The sequence below is a fragment of the Equus quagga genome, chromosome 2 (assembly GCF_021613505.1).
Source record: "Equus quagga isolate Etosha38 chromosome 2, UCLA_HA_Equagga_1.0, whole genome shotgun sequence".
Lineage (NCBI taxonomy): Eukaryota > Metazoa > Chordata > Mammalia > Perissodactyla > Equidae > Equus > Equus quagga.
In genome coordinates, this window is record NC_060268.1 from 112,690,399 (window position 1) to 112,713,691 (window position 23,293).

The following is a 23,293-nucleotide window of genomic DNA, read 5'->3' on the forward strand; positions in this document are numbered from 1 at the left end:
AGAATACTGCTAGGTTTGATTTGCTAATAACTTCTTAGGAATTTGTGTTTGTGTATTCATGGGAGATATTGGTTTGTAGTTTTCTTTCGACATAATGTCTTTGTCTGGTTTGGGTATTGGAATAATGCTGGGCTTGTAGAATGAGATAGGAAATGTGCCTTTTCCTCATATTTCTGTTTGAATTGGTCTTATCTCTTCCTTAAATATTGGTGAAAGCTTTCCCAGTGAAGCCATCTAAATCTGACCCTGGGATTTTCTTTGTGAATATACATATATATGTATATTAAATGTAGGCTTTGCTTCAGGTAACGTGTTTCTTCAAAATTGATCTTTGTGATCTGTTAGTTTGGGTATTTTAAGAAATTTGACCATTTCACTTGTCCAATTTATTGGCGTAAAGTTCTGCATAATATTTTTTGTTATACTTGTAATGTGTATAGGATCTGCTGTGAGGTTTCCCTCTCCTTCTCTTGTTCTTTATGTAGTAATTTTTATCTTTTCTGTTTTTTCCCATCAGTCTGGCTAAAACTTTATCAATTCTATCGATCTTTTCAAAGAATTAGTTTTTGGTTTTATTGATTTCTCTGTTCTTGATTTCCTTGATTTTGGGGGAAGATACAGTAGCATTTTCATCATTTTCCTCCAGTTCTTTCTCTAAATTGTTTTTTAGTGTTTATATAATCCTACGTACTTTAAAGTGGATTTTTGGAAGTTGATGATAAACCATAACCACAGCAGAGAAATTTTCTCAGGTGAATTGCTTCTTTGCTTATGTGTCTATTCTCATGATTAGGAAAAAAAATCATAATTAAATAATTTACTGTTATGATTTATCCAGATGTTATTGTGAAAAGAGGCAGTGACTTCTCCACACTCTCAGAAGTTCCTTAAAGATTTCCTTTGCTTTAACTCTTGAATAAAATTACTTATTCTTTAAGCCACTTTTAAAGAAAAGTACCAAATTGAGATGTTTGCTGAGCCTTTTATATCTGGGAACGTCATTTTGCATCTCAACCTTTACCAATCAAAATTTTTTTCATTGTCCTTTGGATTTTGATGCTGATGAACAATTGCTTTCTGTGATCACATTGGTTTTTTACCTTTTATATGTAAGCCTTTTGTTTCTACCTGAATGATGTTCTGTAAATTGTCACCTATGCTCCAAAAAAGGGGATACTTCATATAGTCAAACATTTTTGGGAACACTGAGTTACACATTCAATGCTAAATATGTTTTGCGATTGTAGGTCTTCTAATGTGCACAGTAAACTTTCAAAATTTATGTCTCATTTCCCAAACAAACTTAACAACAGAGCCTTTTTGACTTCGTGGAAACATGAGTATGGGCTCTGTGCCACTACTAAGTTCCAGCATCTCCCTGTGATAGCACTTACCTGATAAAAGGATCTTGTAGAAAACATTCCTTCCAAACCCTAGAAGCTACGGCCCTTGACAACAGGTTAGAGTAATGTTTGGCACCATATCGCACGAGGTGTCTGAATTGCAGCTGTCAGGAACGATTTGAAATTTATGGTAAGCCATAAAGTTTACCCTTTGTTTCTGTGAGGATGTCTGTGCTTGGCCTAGGCAGGGGATGCCTCCCGTGGTAGGTTGAATCCAGAGTGCCATAAAAGACCTGAAGTTGCCTACCAGTTGCGGCACAGAACTTTTCAAATTCACAAGATGAGACATCATATTTTTTGACAGAAGCTTCCCAGTGTGATAATGTCTGACAAACTGGTTGATAATCATTTGCAAAATACTCCATCAGTATAGAAAGAACCTCAGCAAAATCATGGAACATCTGGCCTTATTGACATGTTGCTAATGAGTACATCATAGCACAGAATGCATGGTATGTCTTATTTCATGGGAAAGATTTTCTATCATTCCAGGAGTTAATTAAGCGGGTGAATTTCTTGAGGAATGGGTAAGATTCAGCTTAAGAACTACGACAGGGAGTTGATAGTCTCTATCTTCCTTTAATCTGCCTTCATATATTGTAAAACAATCCTGATGTGGTTTGTCTGTTTGCTAAAAAATATCACTGTCAACGTACCCCAACAATCCTTCAGATTCTTGAACCACAGCTCGTTTTTGAACATCTTCACATTACACCTGTCTTTTTTCAGGCAGTTTTGTAGGTAAGGAAATCCTTGGCAGTTTGTTAAACAAAATATTCAGACCCTCCAGTCATGCTTCAAGGGACAAAAATGGACAATATAAACTGGGCTTAATATTATACCTCTCTGCATGAACCACACCACTGTAGTATGAGGGTGCAAAAGCATTCATTCAGAATCCTGAGGATTTAGTCTCATTTTTCTTTTCTTTAGGAAGATTAGCCCTGAGCTAACTGCTGCCATCCTCCTCGTTTTGCTGAGGGAGACTGGCCCTGAGCTAACATCCATGCCCATCTTCCTCTACTTTATATGTGGGACACCTACCACAGCATGGCTTGCCAAGCGGTGCCACGTCCACACCCGGGATCCAACCCGCTGAACCCCGGGCTGCCAAAGCAGAGCGTGTGCACTTAACGGCTGCACCACCGGGCCGGCCCCTTTAGTTTCATTTTTATCTCTTATATCATCTAAAAATCTTTTATAGTTCTATCAGAAAGCTTGTCAGATAGTTTCTCAAGAGATTGCATGACAGTCTCTGGATTTTTAGCTATTGTCCATTAGAGAGCCCTGTGAGAAAATGTAAAATATCCTACTAACTTTGCCATAAGATCTCTGCTGCTGAGCAACTCTTCTAAATACTTCAAATGGCCATCATTGGGATAATGAAAAATTTTATAAGCAGCTTCTTGCACAAGGCATTTGCTGTTTCTGCATGTAGGCCATCAGTTACTAGATGGCCTCCATTAAGTATAAAGTTATAGACAAATGTGTTCTGATAAAAATACTTATTATTCTTGGAAAAACTTTCTCATAAAAAATGTACTACTCAAATTCAAGATTTTAACATTAAGATCCACTGCTCTTTTTGTGCTTTTCTTTTTCTAGATGGAGTCTACTGGTTTTAAAGTCAAATGTAAACAATTCAGCCACTTACCTGGTTTCTGGATCAAAGCAATCCACAGTTTTTTAAATCAGCTCATAATTTTCGCAAACGTTGATATAATTCCACATTTGTGTTCAACTTTTCTACCACGGTGCCAATATATTTACAAGGTTCTTCTGCTTTGGGTGAGGAATTTTCAAAAAATCACCACTCTGCACAAGGAATCTGAGAGCACATCCAAGAGAATCACAGTGTGGGGCCCAGGTGGTGTAGAAAACGGATGCCCTACCAGGAATTCTTTCTCTAGGCTTTTTCTTTTGCAATTTGAAATCCTTCTTGGGCACTGAGCTCAGGAAGTCTGAAAGGATCCAGTGTTTGCCAAACAGGTACAGGCAGTGGCCCTAGGACTTGACATTAAGGCAGCACCCACCAGGGACTAGCTGATGCTGACTCCACCAGCTAGGATCTTGGCTCCGAGGGTGTAATGTCTTTGGGAGCTCAGCACCATGTAGGCGAGCAGAACTTTTCAGAGCTGCAAGGCCCCCAGCCTCAATACCACAGCTCCAGTCTTGATTTCCTTGACTTTTCCTCTTTGTTATTTTTTGTCCTGCTTGTTTTGGATTTAATTTGCTGTTGTTTCTGTCTTCTTAAGGTACAAGTTAAAATCATTCAGTTGAAACTTTTCTTCTAATAGTTTCTAATATAAGCATCACTTCTTAAAACTTCACCTAAGCACTTCTGTAGCTGCACTCCACAAAGTTTTACGTGATCAATTTTCATTTTTCATTTACTTCAAAATATTTTCTAGTTTCTCTAGGCTTCTCTTCTCTGATCCATTAGCTACTTTGAGGCATAGTGTTTAATTTCCAAATATGTGGACATTTTCCAAATATCTGTTATTGATTCTGTTGTGGTCAGAAAACACACTTTGTTTGATTTTAAACACTTTCAAGTTCTTGATTTTCTTGTTCTAATCCATGATATGACCTATTTTGGTGAATTTTCCAGATGCAATTTAAAAGAATATGTATTCTGGTTCTTTGAAAATGTTAAGAAATTTGTCACACTTGTAGCAATACTGACAAAGAAATAAGGAGAGAAGACACAAATTATCGATATCAGGAATGAAACAAGATATCATCAAAGACCCTGCAAACACCTAAAAGATAATAAGACAATACTAAGAACAATCTTACACACAGAAATTTGACAACTTACATAAAATAGACCAATTCCTTAAAAACACAAACTGTCACAACTCACTCAATATGAAATAGATAATTTGCATAGCCGTATAACTATTCAGAAAAATTTATTCATAATTTAAAAACTCAAAAAGTCATCTTCGGGCCCTGCTAGTTTCACTGGAGTCTTATTAAACCATTAAAGAAGAATTAACACCAACTCTACACAATCTCTTCCAGAAGATAGAAAAAGGAGGGAATACTTCCCAATTCATTTTACAAAGCTAATATTACATTGATTCCAAAGACAGTAAAAAAAAAAAGAAAGAAAGTTAAGAAAATTATCCCTTGTGATATAGATGCAAAATCCTTGGAAAAGTATTATCAAATAGAATATGAAAATATATAAAAAGAATTGTAAGTTTTGACCAAGTGGGATTTATTTCAGCGAGGCCATGCTGTTTCAATATTTGAAAATCAGTCAGTGCAATCCACCATAGCAACAGGCTAACCAGGAAAAAACACATGATCATAGCAATTGATGGAGAAAAAAGATTTGACAAAATTTAATACTCATGATTAAAAACTCCCAGATAGGACCAATCCAGTGGTGTAGTCATTAAGCTCACATGCTCCAATTCAGCAGTCTGGGGTTCACTGGTTTGGATCCCAGGAAAGGAACCTACACACCACTCATCAAGCCGTGTTGTGGAGGCATCCCACATACAAAATAGAGGAAGATTGACACAGATGTTAGCTCAGGGCCAATCTTCCTCACTAAAAACAAACCAAAAAATCCTTCCAGATAAAAAGCAATAGAGAAGAACTTCCTCAACTAGAAAAATAGAATCTATGTAAAACCTACAGCTGACGTCTTACTGAATGATGAATGTTGGAGTACTTTCCCTCTAAGATTTAGAACAAGGTAAGAATGTCTGCTCTTAGCGCTCTTATTCAACGTAACACTGGAAGATCTAGCCAGTGCAATAAGACACATAAAAGGCATACATATTAGAAAAGAAGAAACAAAATTATCCATATCAGCAGGTGACATGATTACTTACATATGAAAGCCTAAAGAAGGCATTAAAAAATACCTTCCTTCTGTGACCAGGAAAATCACAGAATACAAGGTAAGCATACAAAAATCAGTTGCATTTCTACATTCCAGCAACAAACACACATATAACAAAATTAAAATGGGAATACCGTGACAGTTAATTGTCTGTGTCAACTTGACTGGTCTAGGGAATGACCAGATAGTTGGTAAATCAATATTTCTGAGTATGTCTAGGAAGGTGTTTCTAGAAGAGATTGTCGTTTGAATCAGCAGACTGAGTAAGGAATAGTCACCCTTACCAATGTGAGTGGGCATCATCCAACCCATTGAGGGCCTGAATAGAACAAAAAGGAAGAGGAAGGGCAGATTCTCTCTCTCTTCTTGAGTTGAAACATCCATCTTTTCTTGTCCTCAGACATCAGAGTCCCTATTTTTCCAGCCTTTGGCCTCAGAATGAATTACACCACCAGAATTCCTGGTTTTCCATTTTGCAGGGAGTAGATATCAGATGTTGGACTTCTCAGCATCCATAACTGCATGAGCCCCTTCCTGTAATAAATCTCCTCATATACATCTATACCTATATACATATACATATACATCTCATATACATCTATACCTATACATCCTATTGGTTGTGCTTCTCTGGAGAACCAGGACAAATATAAATACCATTTAAAATCACTCAAAAAAGAAAAAAAAGGGAAATATGTAGGTGCAAATCTAACAAAACATTTATAAGACCTATATGTTGAAATCTATAAAATGTTGATGAAAGAAATCAAAGGAGACCTAAATAAATGGGGAGACATACTGTGTTCATTGTTGGGTGATTCTACATAGTAAAGATGTCAATTCTTTGCATATTAATATGAAGTTTTAATGCAGCTCCTAAAAAATTCCCAGAAAGCTTTTTGGTAGAGATAGACAAGCTTATTCAAAAATTTATATGGAAAGGCAAAGGAACTAGCATAGTTAAAACAACTGAGAAAAAATAGGAAGAGGGATGGAAAAGTCCACCTGATTCAAGATTTATTATGGAGCCACAGTAATTAATATTTTGTGATACTCCTGGAAATATAGACACATAGATCAATACAGCAGAATTGAGAACCCAGAAATAGACCCACACAAATATGCTCAATTGATTTTTAACAAAAGTACAAAACCAATTCAGTGGAGGAAAGATAGCCTTTCAACAAATTGTACTGGATCAATTGCGCATCCATAGGAAAAATATTGAACCTCAATCTTATTTCGCATCTTACATAAAAATTAACTCAAAATACGTCACAGACTTAAATGTGAGACTACAAAACTTTCAGGTAAAAATAGGAGAAAATCTTTAGGATCTAGGAAGAGGCAAAGACTTCTTAGACTTGAAAGCAAAATGGGATGCATTAATGAAAAATTAATGAATTGGATATCATCAAAATTAAAAAGGTTTTCTCTGTGAAAGAACCCTGGAAAGAGAATATAAAAAATCTACATATTGAGAGAATATATTTGCAAACCACAATCTACCACATATCTGACAAAGGGCTACTATCTAGAATAAAACATTTTTTCAAAGCTCTCAACACTCAATAGTTAAAAAAAAAAACACTCCAATTAGAAAATGGATAAAAGCAATGAACAGACATTTCACCACAGAGGATGTACAGGTGACAAGTAAGCACATGAAAGGCCATTAGGAAACACAAATTAAAATCACAACTAGATATCGCTACATGCCTATCAGAATGGCAAAAAAAAAAAAAAAAAAAAAACAGCACTGCCGTCAAATACTGGCAAAGATATAGAGAAACTGGATCACTCATCCATTACTTGTGGGAATGTAAAATGATACAGCCACTCTGGAAAACAGTTTGGTAGTCCCTTAAACAAACGAGACCTGCTCTTACTATAAAACCCAGCAACTGTGCTCTGGGCACTTATCCCAGAATAATGAAATCTTAACATCCACATAAAAATCTCTGCACAGTTGGTACAGCATCTTTACTTGTAATAGGCAAAAACTGGAAACAACCCAGATGTCTTTCAATGGTTTAGTGGTTAAATAAATTGTGGTACATCCATACTATGAAATTTTACTCAGCAAAAAAAAAAAAAAAAAAAAAAAACCAGAAAAGATACTATTAATACTTACAGCAAACTGGATGGCTCTCCAGAGAATTATGCTGTGTGAAAAAAAGCCAATCCAGAAAGTTTAAATATTGTACGGTGACATCCTTGCATGACAAAATTTTAGAAATCGAAATTAGTTGTTGCCGGGGATAAGAGAGGACAGGTAGGCTGTAACTATAAAAAGGAATGATATTAATAATGAGGTAAACTATGGTGAATGCAATGTTCTGTCTCTTGACTGTATGAATGAAATATGCTGCTAGTGATCTCTTACTCTAGGTGTAGAAGACGTTACCATTGGCTAATACTGGGGAAAGTGTTGTATCATACAACTATATGTGAATCTACAATTATCTAATAAGCTTTTATAAATTGAGTTCATAATAGTTTACATCATTGTGAAATTTCACTTGTACATTATTTCTTGTCTGTCACCACACAAGTGCTCCTCTTCACCCCCTGTACCCACCCCTCACCCCCCTTCCCCTGGTCACCACTGAAGTGTTTTCTCTGTCCACATGTTTTTTCATATTCCACACATAAGTGAAATCATATGGTGTTTGCCTTTCTCAGTCTGGCAGATTTTCCTTAACATAATACCCTCAAGGTCCATCCATGTTGTTGCAAATGGGATGATTTTGTCTTTTTTATGGCTGAGTAGTATTCCATTGTATATGTATACCACCTCTTCTTTATCCAGTCATTGGTCGATGGGCACTTGGATAGTTTCCATGTATTGGCTATTGTGAATAGTGCTGCAATGAACATAAGGGTAATTATGTTACTTTGGATTGTTGATTTCAAGTTGTTTGGGTAAACACCCAGTAGTGGGATAGCTAAGTCATATGGTGTTTCTACTTTTAGTATTTACAGGAATCTCCATAGTGTTTTCCATAATGGTTGCAGCAGTTTGCATTCTCACCAGTAGCTTATGAGGGTTCACTTTTCTTCATACCCTCTCCAACATTTGTTATTTTTAGTCTTAGTGATCATAGCCATTTTAGCAGGTGTAAGGTGGTATCTTAGCGTAGTTTTGACTTCCCTGATGATTAGTGATGTTGAGCATCTTTTCATGTGTTTATTGGCCATCTGTATATCTTCTTGGGGAAAATGTCTGTTCATATCCTCTGCCCATTTTTTGATTAGGCTGTTTGTTTTCTTGTTGTTCAGTTGTGTGAGTTCCTTATATATTATGGAGATTAACCCCTTGTCAGATATACGATTTGCAAATATTTTCTCCCAATTGGTGGGATGTCTTAATCCTAGTTCCTTTTGTCTTGCAGAAGCTCTTTAGTCTGATGAAGTCCCATTTGTTTATTTTTTCTTTTGTTTTCCTTATCTGAGAAGGCATGATATTCAAAAAGATCCTTTTAAGTTCCATGTGAAAGAGTGTACTACCCATATTATCTTCCAGGAGTTTTATTGTTCCAGGATTTATCTTCAAGTCTTTGCTTCACTTTGAGTTTTTTTGTGTATGGTGTGAGATGGTGGCCTACTTTCATTCTTTTGAATGTGGCTGTTCAGTTTTCCCAAGGCCATTTGTTCAAGAGACTATCTTTTCTCCACTGTATATTCTTGGCAGCTTTGTCAAAGATTAGCTGTCTGTAGATGTTCGGTTTTCTTTCTGGGCTTTCAGTTCTGATCCATTGATCCATGTCCCTGTTTTTGTACCAGTACCATGCTGTTTTGATCGCTATGGTTTTGTAGTACATTGTGAAATCAGGGATTGTGATGCCTCCAGCTTTGTTCTTTTTTCTCAGTATTGCTACAGCAATTCAGGGTCTTTGGTTGCCCCATATGAATTTTAGGATTCTTTGTTCTATTTTCACGAAGAATGTCATTGGGATTCTGATTGGGATTGCATTGAATCTGTCGATTGCTTTGGGTAGTACAGACATTTTAACTATGTTTATTCTTCCGATCTATGTTCATGGAATCTCTTTCCATCTCTTTTTCTTTCAGTAATGTCTTATAGTTTTCATTGTATAAGTCCTTCACCTCCTTGGTTAAATTTATTCCTAGATACTTTATTCTTTTAGTTGTAATTGTAAATGGAATTATATTCTTGAGTTCTCTTTCTGTAAGTTCGTTATTAGACTAGAGAAATGCAACTGATTTTTGTAAGTTGATTTTGTGCCCTTCAGCTTTACTGTAGTTGTTAATTATTTCTAATGGTTTTCCGATGAATTCTTTAAGGTTTTCTATATATAAGATCATGTCATCTTCAAACAGCAAGAGTTTCACTCCTTCACTCCCTATTTGAATTCCTTTTATTCCTTTCTCTTGCCTAATTGCTCTGGCCAAAACCTCCAGTACTATGTTGAATAAGAGTAGTCTTAGTGCACATCCTTGTCTTGTTTCTGTTGTCAGAGGGGTGGCTTTCAGTTTTTCCCCATTGAGTATGATGTTGGCTGTGAGTTTGTCATATATGGCCTTTATTATGTTGAGAGTACTCTCCTTCTATCTCCATTTTGTTAAGAGTTTTTTAAATCATAAATGGCTGTTGGATCTTGTCAGATGTTTTCTCTGCATCTATTGAGATGATCATGCGGTTTTTACTCCTCATTTTGTTAATGTGGTGTATCACATTGTTTGATTTGCAGATATTGAACCACCCCTCTGTCCCTGGTATAAATCCCACTTCATCATGATGTATGATCTTTTTGATGTATTGCTGTATTGTGGCTGCCATTATTTTGTTGAGGATTTTTGCATCTATGTTCATCAGTGATATTAGCCTATAGTTTTCCTTTTTTGTGTTGTCCTGGTCAGGCTTTGATGTCAGAGTCTCATGGTCTCATGGAATGTGTTAGGAAGTGTTCCATCTTCCCTAATTTTTTGGAATAGCTTGAGAAGGATAGATATTAAATCCTCTCTGAAAGCTTGGTAGAATTCTCCTGGGAAGGTGTCTGGTCCTGGGCTTTTATTCTTTGGGATGCTTTTGATTATAGTTTCAATCACTTTACTTGTGATTGGTCTATTCAGATTCTCTATATCTTCTTGATTCAGCTTTGGGAGGTTGTGAGAGTCGAAGAATTTATCCATTTCTTCTAGATTGTCCATTTTGTTGGCATATAGCTTTTCACAGTATTCTCTTACAATTCTGTTTCTGTGGTATCTGTTGTTATTTCTCCTCTTTCTTTTTAATTTTATTTATCTGAGTTTTCTGGTTTTTTCTTTGTAAGTCTCACTAGAGGTTTGTCAATTTTGTATGTCTTCTCTAAGAATCAGTTTCATTGATCCTTTCTACTGCCTTTTTTTTCAATAGCATTTATTTCTGCTCTGATTTTTATTATTTCTCTCCTGTTGACTTTGGGCTTTGTTTGTTCTTTTTCTAATTCAGCTAGTTGTAGTTTGAGGTTGTTTATTTGAGATTTTTCTTGTTTATTAAGATGAGCCCGATGAATTTTCCTCTTAATGTGGCTTTTGCTGCATCCCATGTGAATTAGTATGGTATGTTCTCATTTTCATTTGTCTCCAGATTTTTTTTTGATTTCTCCTTTAATTTCTTCAATGATCCATTGATTGTTCAATAGCATGTTGTTTAGTCTCCACATCTTTGTCCTTTTCTCAGCTTTCTTCTTCAAATTAATTTCTAGCTTCATAGCATTGTGATCAGAAAGTATGCTTATTATTATTTCAATCTTCTTAAATTTATTGAGGCTTGCCTTGTTTCCCAACATATGGCCCATCCTTGAGAATGTTCTCTGTGAACTTGAGGAGAATGCGTATTCTGCTGTTTTTGGATAGAGTGTTCTATATATGTCTGTTAAGTCTGACTGGTCTAGCTTTTCATTTAATTCCACTGTTTTCTTGTTGATTTTCTGTCTGGATGATCTATCCATTGATGTGAGTGGAGTGTTGAGATCCCCTACTATTATTGTGTTATTATTAATGTGTTATTTTAGGTTTGTTAATAGTTGCTTTATGTATCTTGGTGCTCCTGTGTTGGGTGCATATTTATAAGTGTTATGTCTTCTTGGTGGAGTGTTCCTTTGATCATTATATACTGCCCCTCTTTGCCTGTCTTTATCTGTCTTATGTTGAAGTCTACTTTGTCTGGGATAAGTATTGTGACACCTGCTTTCTTTTGTTATCCATTAGCTTGGCGTATCATCTTCTATCCCTCCACTCTGAGGCTGTGTTTGTCTTTGGAGCTGAGATGTGTTTCCTGGGGCAGCATATTGCTGGTTCTTTTTCTTTAATCCATCTGGCTACTCTATATCCTTTTATTGGCGAATTCAAACCATTTACATTGAGGGTTATTATCGATATATGAGGGCTTAATGCTGCCATTTTATCATTCATTTTCTGGTTGTCCTGCATTTCCTTTGTTTCTTGTTCTGTGTATTTTGGTCTACCAATTGAGTTATGTAGTTTTTAATGTTGTGTTTCTTTGTTTTCTCCTTATTTAATATTTGTGTCTCTGTTCTGCTTTTTTGTTTGGTGGTTACCATGAGTTTTGTATTCAAAACCCTGTAGATAAGATAGTCCATTTTCTGATGGCCTCTTATTTCCTTAGACGAAACTGATTCAGTCCCTTTTCTCTTTCCCTGCTAAGTTGTTTTTCTCACATCTTATTGCATCTTGTGTTGTGAGTTTGTGGTTAAAATGACAAGATTATCTTTGTTTTGGGTGTTTTCCTTCCTTTTATCTTTAATGCTATACTTGACTATTTGCTAACCTGTTCTGATGTATAGCTACAATTTTCTGATTTTGTCTTCATGCTCATCTTTTTATTCTGTGCTTTGTAACCCCTTTCTCTTTTTTTTTTTTTCAGGTATAAGGGTCTCCTTTTGGATTTCTTATGGGAGGGTCTCATGATTATGAACTCCCTTAGCTTTTGTTTATCTGGGAAAGTTTTTATTTCTCCATCATATCTGAAGGATATTTTCATTGGATGGAGTATTCTTGGCTGGAAGATTTTTGTCCTTCAAAGATTTGAATACATCATTCCAGTCTCTCCTAGCCTGTAAAATTTATGTGGAGAAACCCACTAAAAGCCTGATAGGGGTTCCTTTGTAGTTATTTTCTTCTGTCTTGCTGCCCTTAGTACTTTTTCTTTGTCATTCACTTTTGCCAGTTTCACTACCACATGGCTTGCAATAGGTCTTTTTACATCGACATATTTAGGAGATCTGATGTCTTCTTTCATATGGATTTCCATCTCTTTACCTAGGTTTGGGAAGTTTTCTGCTATTATTTCTTTGGAAAAGCTTTCTGCTCCATTCTCCTTCTCTTCTCCCTCTGGAATACTTGTAACTCCTACATTGCATTTCCTAATTGACTTGGATGTTTCTTAAGACTTTCTTCATTTCTTTTCAGTCTTAATTCGCTCCTCCTTTATCTGGAGCATTTCAACATGTCTGTCCTCAATTATGCTGGTTCATTCCTCTAAGATGTCTGATTGAGTGTTCAGGGAATCCATATTTTGTTTTACTTATTCCATTGTGTCTTTCACAGCCAATATTTCTGATTGATACTTCTTTATAATTTCAATATCTTTTGTGAAGTAGCTCCTCAACTGGCTGAATTGTTTTTCTACATTCTCTTTTAACTCATTGAGTTTTTGATGATAGCTATTTTGAACTCTCTGTCATTTAGCTTACGTATTTCTGTGTCCTCAGGCCTGATTTCTGGGTACTTGTCATTTTCTCTCTGGTCTGGAGATTTAATATAATTTTTGATACTGCTAGAGGGTATGGCTCTGTTTTTGTGTATTGTGGTATTATTTGGTCACAGTTACCACCTATCACCACTGTATGGGGATAAAGGTCCTCTGCATTCTGCCAAGATCCTAGCCACTAGAGACAGCACTGGGCTAGTGTCAGGGAGGGGTGCTTTTTTCTGTGTGCCCCTGGGGATTTCTTGCTCCACTGTCACTATCCGTTCTCCTGGGATGTTGGCTTGATGAGGTCCCCCCCCCCCACGATAGCTTTCATCCTAGTAGAGGCCTTCCCTCTAGACTGCGAGGGCTTGTGGGGATCTTTGACATTCTGATGAACAAACATCCCCTCCCCCTTTCCTTCTCTCTTGGAGGCCACCTGGGGTCCCATATCACAGTCTTTTGGGGGAGAGAGTCAAGTCTTTCCTCTTACCCCATTCCACCTCCTCCAGCCTCTCTTCCCTCCATCATATGGTTGTGTGGGTCTCTTAGATGTCTTTTGTGTCATGTTTGGATGTCCTCTGTTGGAGTATGAATGCATTGTATGGTGGAGGGGAGAGATTACTGGGAAAACTCACTCTGCCATGATGCTGATGTCACTCTCCTGTAACCTGGCTTTCTCCGCCTGACACCAGGAGGTCATGCTTATGAGGACAAGATGTGGGATGGCATCTGGAGGTGGTCCCGGTGGTGCTCACCCATGGCCATAAACTTTTTTTTAAAGTTTAATTTAAAAAATTATTAATGTTCTGGAAAAAGGTCTTCCCAAACTGATAATGTCAGTATATATTAAAACAAATTTTATGAGACAATTTGACGTTGTATAGCAAGATTATTTTTAGAGTCTTCTTACTCTTTTACTCAATCATCTGTTTCTAGGAATTTGACACAGATATAACCACATTATGATGCTTAAAGTTTTCATTATTTAAAAAAACAGTTAATGAGGTTTTTGTGCATAAATTCATCAGTAACTTATAGCAACAACAAAAAGAAAACTACTTATAAGTCCAAAATAAATTATGTTGCTCACACTGAATACATACATCTATATATTTGCATAGTGTAAAAAACACTTAAGTGGGTAAATATTATATATGCTATAAAATTTTAATTTTTTATTAACGACAGATATATGTGTACTTATTAATATCTTATCTAAAAGTATTAACAAAAATTATTTGACCAAATTGCAGTTGGGTTCTCGAAACTTCTCGTAGACCCATCTGTGCACTTCCTAGTAAATCTGGTTTTAGCAAGAATCCTGCTAAGTAAATTTAACCAGAACTGCCTACCATCAATATCTGATCACCATAGATATCTAATCAGGTTCCTTATCCTCCACCATCTCCAGGGGATTTCTGATAACCCTGGCCTGTGTTCAGCCAAGAATCTTGTTAAGTCAATTTAGCCAAAATCCCTTTTACCCCTGATGTTTCCTCTTAGTAATTTTCCACCTACGGACCCCACCCTGCTCCTTGGCTGTAAATTCCCAAGGGCCTGTGCTATATTCAGAGTTGACCCGAACCTCTCTCCCGGATTCTAAAATCCATTGCAGTGGTTCTTAACCTATCACAATGGTCCTAAATAAAGTCTGCCTTACCATCTTTAACAAGTGTGATTGAATATTTATTTCTCTAACAGAATTTATATCAAAATAAAAGTGGTAGTTATTCCTAAGAAATGAACTAAGGGTTTAAAAGTGTTTTTCTTTATATATTTCTTGTATTTCCCCAATTTCCTACAATAAGCATATATTAATTTCATAATCAGAAAAAGAGGTCCTCTAAATTGAAATAAGGAATATCCTAAGACAAAAAAAATGATTGATTCTGCCCTTTATGAGTAGAGTACTCTATGAATTTCAATTGGGTCAAATTGACAGCTAATGTTGTTCTTCTATAACCTTGCTAATTTTTTCTCCACTTCTTCTATCACTTACTCAGAGAAGAGTGTTGAGATTTCCAACTAAAGTTTTGGATTTTTTGTTTTATTTATCATTTCAGTTCAGTCAGGTTTTGCTTCATGAATCTTGAAGCTCTGTTGTTAGATGTGTACTCATTTAAGGTTGTCATGTCTTCCTGCTGAATTGACTCCTAGCTCTGAAGTCCCTTTATCTGAAATTAATATAGGCACTCCAGCCTTCTTTTCTTAAGAAAAACAAGAAAAGCCTTCTTTTCTTGTTTGTCTATTTCTTTATCTCCAACTTATCTGTGTTTTTACATTTAATGTGAGTTTCTTATAGACGGCGTTCAGTTTGGTCTTTTTTGTTTTTTAGGAAGATTAGCCCTGAGCTAACATCTGCCACCAAACCTCCTCTTTATTTTGCTGAGGAAGATTGGCGCTGAACTAACATCCACGTCTTCTACTTTATATCTGGTACACCTGCCACAGCATGGCTTGATAAGTGGTACATAGGTCCACACCCAGGATCTGAACCAGTGAACCCTGGGCCACCGAAGCAGAGCATGTGAACTTAACTACTGCACCACTGGGTCAGCTCCCAATTTGGTGTTATTTTTTAATTCAATCTAACAATTTCTGCTTTTTAAGTGGAGTATATAGACCACTTATGCTTAGTGCAATGACGGATATGGTTGGGTATAAACATCTTGGTATTTTCTATTTCTCCCATGTGTTCTTTGATTTTTCTTCTTTACTTGCCCTCCTTTGGATTATTTTGAATATTTCTTTTATTTCATTTTATCTCCACTACTTGCTTGTGAGTTAAATCTCTTTCTTTTATTGTCCCATGTTGCCCACCTTTTCCTTCAGAACCTTGAAGATATTGCTCATAGTTTACAGTCCTTTTTGGATAGTTTTCATCTATCTGGACTGTATCTGGACTTGCCTCAGGGGACTCTTTCTTCTTTCATCAATCCATTGGTTTTGCTGCTTCTTTAGTGTCTCATAATTTTCTAATGATTTCTGGTCACTGGAAACTGAGATTGTTCTCTTGCCTTGAAATGATTTCTTGCCCTGAAATGAGCACACCTCTTCCTGTCCCAGTACGATATTACTATACATTTAATGAAACTCGTAAGCAGTTGAGCTGGATTTGGGTTTAGTGGATTCTGTAGTCATATTCAGTGCCTTCAGATTTCACCAATGCACTGCTGCCTCAAACTTCAAACCCTTCAATTATATCCAATCACTCAGGATAAAATTCACAAACTTGCCATGGCCTAGAAGTCCCAGATTTTTCTGTCTTCTACCTTCCCCAACTTTTAACCTGCCCTCTTTAGGTTTTGTTCTTGAAGAGACTGTTTATGGTTTTCTTTTCTAGTACTGTTCACAATTGGCATTTATGTATTCATTTCTTGCATACTTTATTATTTTTTATTGTCTTACTGAATGCTAATTTCCATGAGTGCTTAGTACAGTCTGGCATATTGTGTGTTCCCAGTAAATATATATTTTTAAAAATAACAAATGAAGTGTAACAAGAAGAAAACACACCAATTAAATTAAGACTAGATGTTAATTAGGAGGATAATGGAATTACCCAGAACATGTGTGCAATACTGAATAATTTCAGACTTATAAAGTTATTTTACATAATGATTCTTTTAAAATATTATTATATTTGATGCATAACCTTAAACTATGCTAAAACCATCAGAGTTAAATAGATTTTGCTATGAAAGTGGCCTGTTCTACTTAGTGAAGTGCAATTGCTTTGATTGAAAATAGTGGCTGACTGCCTCTGGGTCAGTGTAAAAGTTCAATCTTCAATCTAAGTGTATAAATACAAGCATTCTACTAATTGATCCAAGTGGAGTTTATACGAATTAATTTGAAATTTGCCCCACATGCCTAGCCACTTTTTTGACCTTTTGTCACCATGATTGTAAAAACAAAAACTAAAAAAATTGAAAAATAAGAGTTTCAACCACTACAATCTTCTTCAAAACCCATAGATATTTTTCTTTTATTTCATCTCTTAACATTTAGCTTGATAGTACAAACTTGTTCAACTTACAGACAAGATAATAAAATTATAACATAACTTTATGGTGCCAGAAAATGCCATTTTCATACTAGCGTAACATACTAGAAAAGTGATTTTTAGATTCCTTTCTAAAACCACCAGTTTCCAGTATATTTACTAAATAAGCATGAGATTGTTAAGAGCCTTCAATATGCTACAAAATATATGGTTCAATAATAGATTCATATGATTACTTGTATATATATTCAATTAATTAGCATATATTTTGAACTAGACTTTAGCTTTCCAAATTTTATTTCAAAACTTTGGCTAAGAACAAATTTGAAAACAGTATGATTTTTCTTTAAAAAAAGTAATTCTGTAATATACATACAGATAAACAGGAACCATAAAATCTTCAGATACATCTCTGATGATTTTGAATTTTGGCATTAAAATAATTTGGTGGAGGAGAGGGGAGGAGATAGAACAATTTGAAGGTCTTAATGTATTTGGTACTGAAAAAAGGTGTTTCTAAATTTGGTATTTTTGACAAAGATCAACCACAATGGGAGAAAGGGAAGCTAGAATTACAGGGAATATTTTTTCTATGTTGTGGCTATTTGCTTTCTTAAATAAAATCCAGTGTATCTATAGCTCCATGTATTAGTAGAGTTCCTGAAAAGGATTGTAAAATTATGACAAAGGAGCAGCCTTGTACCACTTTTAATGGCGCTACTCTGTAGGTTGTCAGCATCCTTGTTTCAGTCAAGTGGGAGAGCAACAGAACCTCACAATCCACCATGTGATATCATCACTGTAAAGGGACAGAAGCAAAGAAAAAAAATTCAGCTAGTCAACAGCACACTGACTGATCACTTCCAGAGCATCATCTTATTATTATCATCATTATAATTTTATGGCATTGTATAATGTATTATGTACCATTAAATTGTATATTACCATTATATATCTGCTAGAGACTGAATGCTTGTGTCCCCCAAAATTCATATTTTGAAACCTAATCCCCAGAATGATGATGTTTGCAGGCAGAGTTCATGAATAGGATTAGTGCCCTTATAAAAGAGACTCCACATGTTAAGTGAAATAAGCCAGACAGAGAAAGATGAACAGTATGATTTCACTCATATGTCAAAGATAAGTAAACACGTGGATGAAGAGAACAAATTAGTGGTTACCACAGGGGAAGGGGGTAGGAGGGTTGGCAAAAGGGGTAAAGATGCACATATGTATGGTGACAGATAAAAACTAGACTGTGCTGATCATAATGCAGTCTATACAGAAACTGATATACAATAATGTACACCTGAAATTTCACAATGTCACAAACCAACATGACCTTAATAAAATAATTTTTTTTAAGAAAGAGACTCCACAGAGATCCCTCACCAGCTTTTTCTACTTGAGATTACAGAGAAAAGACTGCAGTCTGTGAAGCAAGAATCATGTTCTCACCAGAAACGGAATCTGTCAGCACCTTGATGCCTTGATATTGGACTTTCCAGCCTCTAGAACCATGAGAAATAAGTTTCTGCAGTTTATAAACCACTTAGTCTATGATATTTTAATATAGCCACCCAAACAGACTAAGACAATATCATACGCCATTATGTATTTTCTAGAATCCTGTAATTATCATATATTATTGTGGTAGTTACATGCTCTTCCAATAATATCATATTCATATCATAATCACTCCTGATATACATCTACACTCATTTGTACTCTTATTCAATTCCCATAGCAAAGTTGTAGTGCTTATTAACATTTATTATCTCACTAATGGATCATTCCCAACAGCTGGCCATTATTTCTATCTTCTTAAAAAAAGAAGCCTTTGTTTAACCTCACTTTCCCAACAGCTTTCATCTAATTTCTTTTCTCCACTTGGCAGTGAAACCAGAAGAGCTGTCTGTATTCACTGGGGCTAGTTTCTCATTTTCCATTTTCCCTTAAACCTATTCCAATGAGGCTTTTTCTTCCATGACTTTTCCAAATTTACTAAGAGCACTGATGATATCCATGTTTCAAATTGCAATGATCGACATTTGACTCTCCTTTTGCATGACCTATCATCAGATTTCCATATACTATCTTTATTTAATCCTTGTGGTTCTTTTCTCTTGTTTCGCTGGCTGCTCCTGATCTATCTTCTGTTTTTCCAAATACTTAATGTAGAAGAGGCCATAGACCCAGTCACTGATCATAAGCTCTTCTTTATCTAACTGACTCTCTTGGACATTTAATTCAACCGCATGACTTTGAATATCCCCTAGAGCTGAGGACTCCCAATTTTATATCTTTAGCTAAAACTCTTTCCTGAATATTAGACTCATAATCTGTGTACTTGACATCTCCCTCTCTACTAATGGAGGCCGAAATATTTTCTAGACATAAGATCTAGTCAAGGAGAGGGAAGAGAGAATAAGAAAATATTTGAATATATATAACTAGAGCTTATACATATTATTCCAAAACCATGCTATGCATTGCACAGAATTTCAAAGGACAACAATTTACCTCCTGTAAGTGAAAATATAAAAACTGGCATCAATAAAATTAAATACTGAATTATCATTTTAAAATTTTAATACTAAATCAAGGAATGTAGTGTCTGAAAAAAATTTCATGAGAATTCTGCCAAGCAATGCAATACCTGATACTTAATACTTTACCACCAATAATGTGTGAACAAATGAATGAGTGACCATCATCACAATTTTACAACTATATTCTCAACACCTATTTCTTTAAATATGTTGTGTTCCCTCTTAATTCACTTGACTAATTTATTAGTAGAATATTTTCTTAAAGAAAGATTAACTGTCATTTGTTCACTCTAATATTGTGAGAACTTGAAAATAAGAAAAATAAGATGACCTTTTGGGAATATGTGTGTTTGCACGTATATAGGCATGTGTAACTGACACATAGTGTACATCCACAATTAGCATAGCATATATTTCCATATATGTATGTATATATGTTTATGTATATGTATGCATGTATATATACATAATAACATTTCTAATTATATCTGTGTATGACATTACACAATGGGATAGACTGTGAATTTTGAGTAAACACCCAAATTCTAAACAAAGTGATTTAAGTAAAATCTGAAGGCAGTAGGAGTGAAAAATGACTGTAGTAAGAAATTTTGATCCTAATCAATGACATCATGCATCGTCCTAAGAAAAACTGCACTCGTAGAGTTAGGTTGAGCTTCTTGAAATGTAAAACAGGAAACTCAGTGAGGAATTTCTTTACTTATTCATCTCTTTTTAGGGAAATAGGCACAGGACCAGCTCTATGGAAATGGAGCTGACAGTTGTATTTTACCAAAATTTTACCACAAGCAATAATTACAATAGTATCTGGTACATCTTAGCACATACTTGCATGAATTATCCAAATAAAATATCTATTAAAGATATTGTATTTTGTCTTCCTTTTCTCATATTCAAACTTTAACCAAGATTCTTACTACTAATTACTTAAAACAGTGAAGTCTCCCCTGGATTGTGATTATGAATATTTTAGTCTCAGTAAAAAAATGGACTCCTTCAGATATAGAAGGCTAGCCCATGGTAACACAGTGTTTTGTTATTGTTGTTATGTGGCATAAATATTTCATTAGTTAAACCATTCAATAAATATCACTTGTCTTCTCTAGCCAAGCTCTATACTAGACACTGAGGATATAAAACAGAATAGTGCACGTTCCAAACCCTGCAATTTTAAAATAATTGAAAAATAACAAACACACTTTTTTCAAGAGTAGATATTATATTAAAGTTCTTGATAGGATACTGAGAGCAGGGATGTGCACTGTGTGATATCTACGTTTAAACATTACCTCCTCTGAAAGCACCCCATACATAGTCTGTGCAGCATACCAGAAAAGGAAGGCAAGCAGCAGTCTGACTGGGATGCAGAGCTGTGGTCAGAATTCAGCGCTGCCAGAGGGATGAAATCAGGGGAAAAACAAAGCCGCAAAAGGAGAAGGTTTAATTCTGCTTTCGAATGCTGACTTCCTTAGCTCACTTTTCAGCTCTGCATCCGTGAGATGAGACTACAAGAAGCCCAGCAGAAAGCAACATATGGAAGACCAAAATATTCTAATAAATATCTAGTGCCAGGGATAAAATGTTTAAAATTTATATCATATCAATCTAGAGGAGATTTGCAATAGGGCTTTACAATAAATCCCCAGACAAGCCACTTTTTTAGTAATAAGGACGAAGTTCAGGACTAAAGTTCACGTCTTAGAATTAAAGAAGAAACACAATTAAATGTGCCCTAACAAAACCTAAAACCAGCTTCCACAGGATTGAGGTGATTGGCTTGCTAGAGAGAAACTTGACATTCTTAAAAAAAAAGAAAGCAGAATCCAGAAGCTTTACAAGGTAGTATATAAAATGGCCAGTATAAGATTAAAAACAAAAATATTAGACATGCAATTAAGAATAAAAATGTGGCCTATAATCAAGAAAAAAACTTAATCATTAGGAGCAATTCAGAGATGACACAAAAATTGTAATCATTAGAGAAGGACTGTAAAAAAATGATAACAAGTATGTTAAAGGTCTCCAGGCAAAGATGGATTCAGTGGGTAAGAAAATGAGAACTTTAGAAAAGATATGGAAACTTTAAATAAGAAGGAGATGAAAAACTGAAAAAAAGTCTGAAACCAAATATTCATCAGATTATTTCTGTTGTTGGCCATGATTAAGAAAGAGGTACCTTACGCATTCACTATAAGCAGTATTAAACCGGAAAAAATATACTAAGCCACTCTTTCAGGCACTGCACAAGAAACACATGGAGCTTTGATCCTTGACAGAAGGAAAACATGTGAAGTGAGCTTCGTATTCATCTAATCCTTCTGTCCTGGGGCATTTTTCAAATTGTGGAATAAGGAAGTAGGGGCGAAAGGGGAACAACCTCACTGGACAGATCAGAGTTCAGAATTGTTGAGACAGATGGAATTTTAAAAGGAGAATAACAGCTAACTACTCAGAGAAAGACCTCCCAAATTTGTATATTCATTCTCTTGAGTATTTGGCAAATAATAAGCTAAAACTTGTGCTTGGCAATACTGTGCAAAACTTTGTATGGCTATAAAGAGGTGAGAAATTAATGAAGATTCTGGGGACCACACAATGTTAGGAGGTTTTGGAGGTCCAACCTCCAGAAATGAATATCTTAATGAATACCTGGGCTTTAAGTTGAGATTCCAGAAATGTGTGATCTGAGGAGTAGTTCATCTTTAGCCTTAAATTAAGATCTAGCTGATATCCCCATCACAATGCCTAACATGAAGCAGCTAAGCCTCAGCAATCAAGCTGATCTGCCAGAAATGTATGTGCCTCCAAGAACAAACTTCACCACTCTTTAAAGAAAGAAAGCAAAATCCAGAAACTGAACAATATAGCACCTCAATACCCAAATTAAAAGCAGAAAAATATGACATGCAACTATGATAAAAATTAGTCAATTGAAACAGAGTCAGATATGAAAGACATTGGAATTATAAGACACTGACTTTAAAACAACTATTAAAATATTTTCAGGATATAAATAAAAATGAGGATAATCTATGAACTGATGGAGGATGTCAGCATAAAATTGGAAACTAAGGGGGCTGGCACAGTGGTGTAGCGGTTAAGTGCGGGTGCTCCACTTCCATGGCCTGGGGTTCACAGTTTTGGACCCTGTGCGTGGACCTACACACTGCTCATCAAACCATGCTATGGAGGTATCTCATGTATGAAAAAGTAGAGGACAATTGGCACAGATCTTAGCTCAGGGGCAATTGTCCTAAACTCTTTCCTTGGGCAGCTATTGCACACTCATAGATGAGACAAGGCAAGAAACTGAAATTGCAAAGCCCTATGAAATAAATGTAGCTTACTCTAATTGCACTATAATTAATAATGCATTGTAATAAATGGACTACTCTCCAAAATAAGGCAAAAAAATGAATGCTAAATCGGAGAGGATAGAACTTTCCTAGCCAAATCAAGATCTATGTTCATCCTTTGAAACTGAGTGGAGAGATTGGACTTAAGTACACTTATGAATCCAGTAGACGTAGAAAATGTCATAAAAATTGATAAAAAAAGAAGATGGGCTCTAACTAAGCCTTGAAGAACCCCTGTATTTAAAATATATTTTAGGGAAAATATGACAACAAAGTGGTTGATAAAGAGAAGTAGAGACTAGTTTGTTTTATATAAACTAAGGAAAGTGTTGTCCTTTATAACTAGTCAATGTAAAGTTTTGTTTTTCCTCTA

General features: G+C 35.6%; 1 pseudogene; it reads right to left on the bottom strand.

Annotated features, from left to right (window-relative positions):
- Positions 1–1,272: 1,272 nt before the first annotated feature.
- Positions 1,273–23,293, bottom strand: part of LOC124235203 (mitochondrial intermediate peptidase-like) — a 104,288-nt pseudogene continuing 82,267 nt past the window's right edge.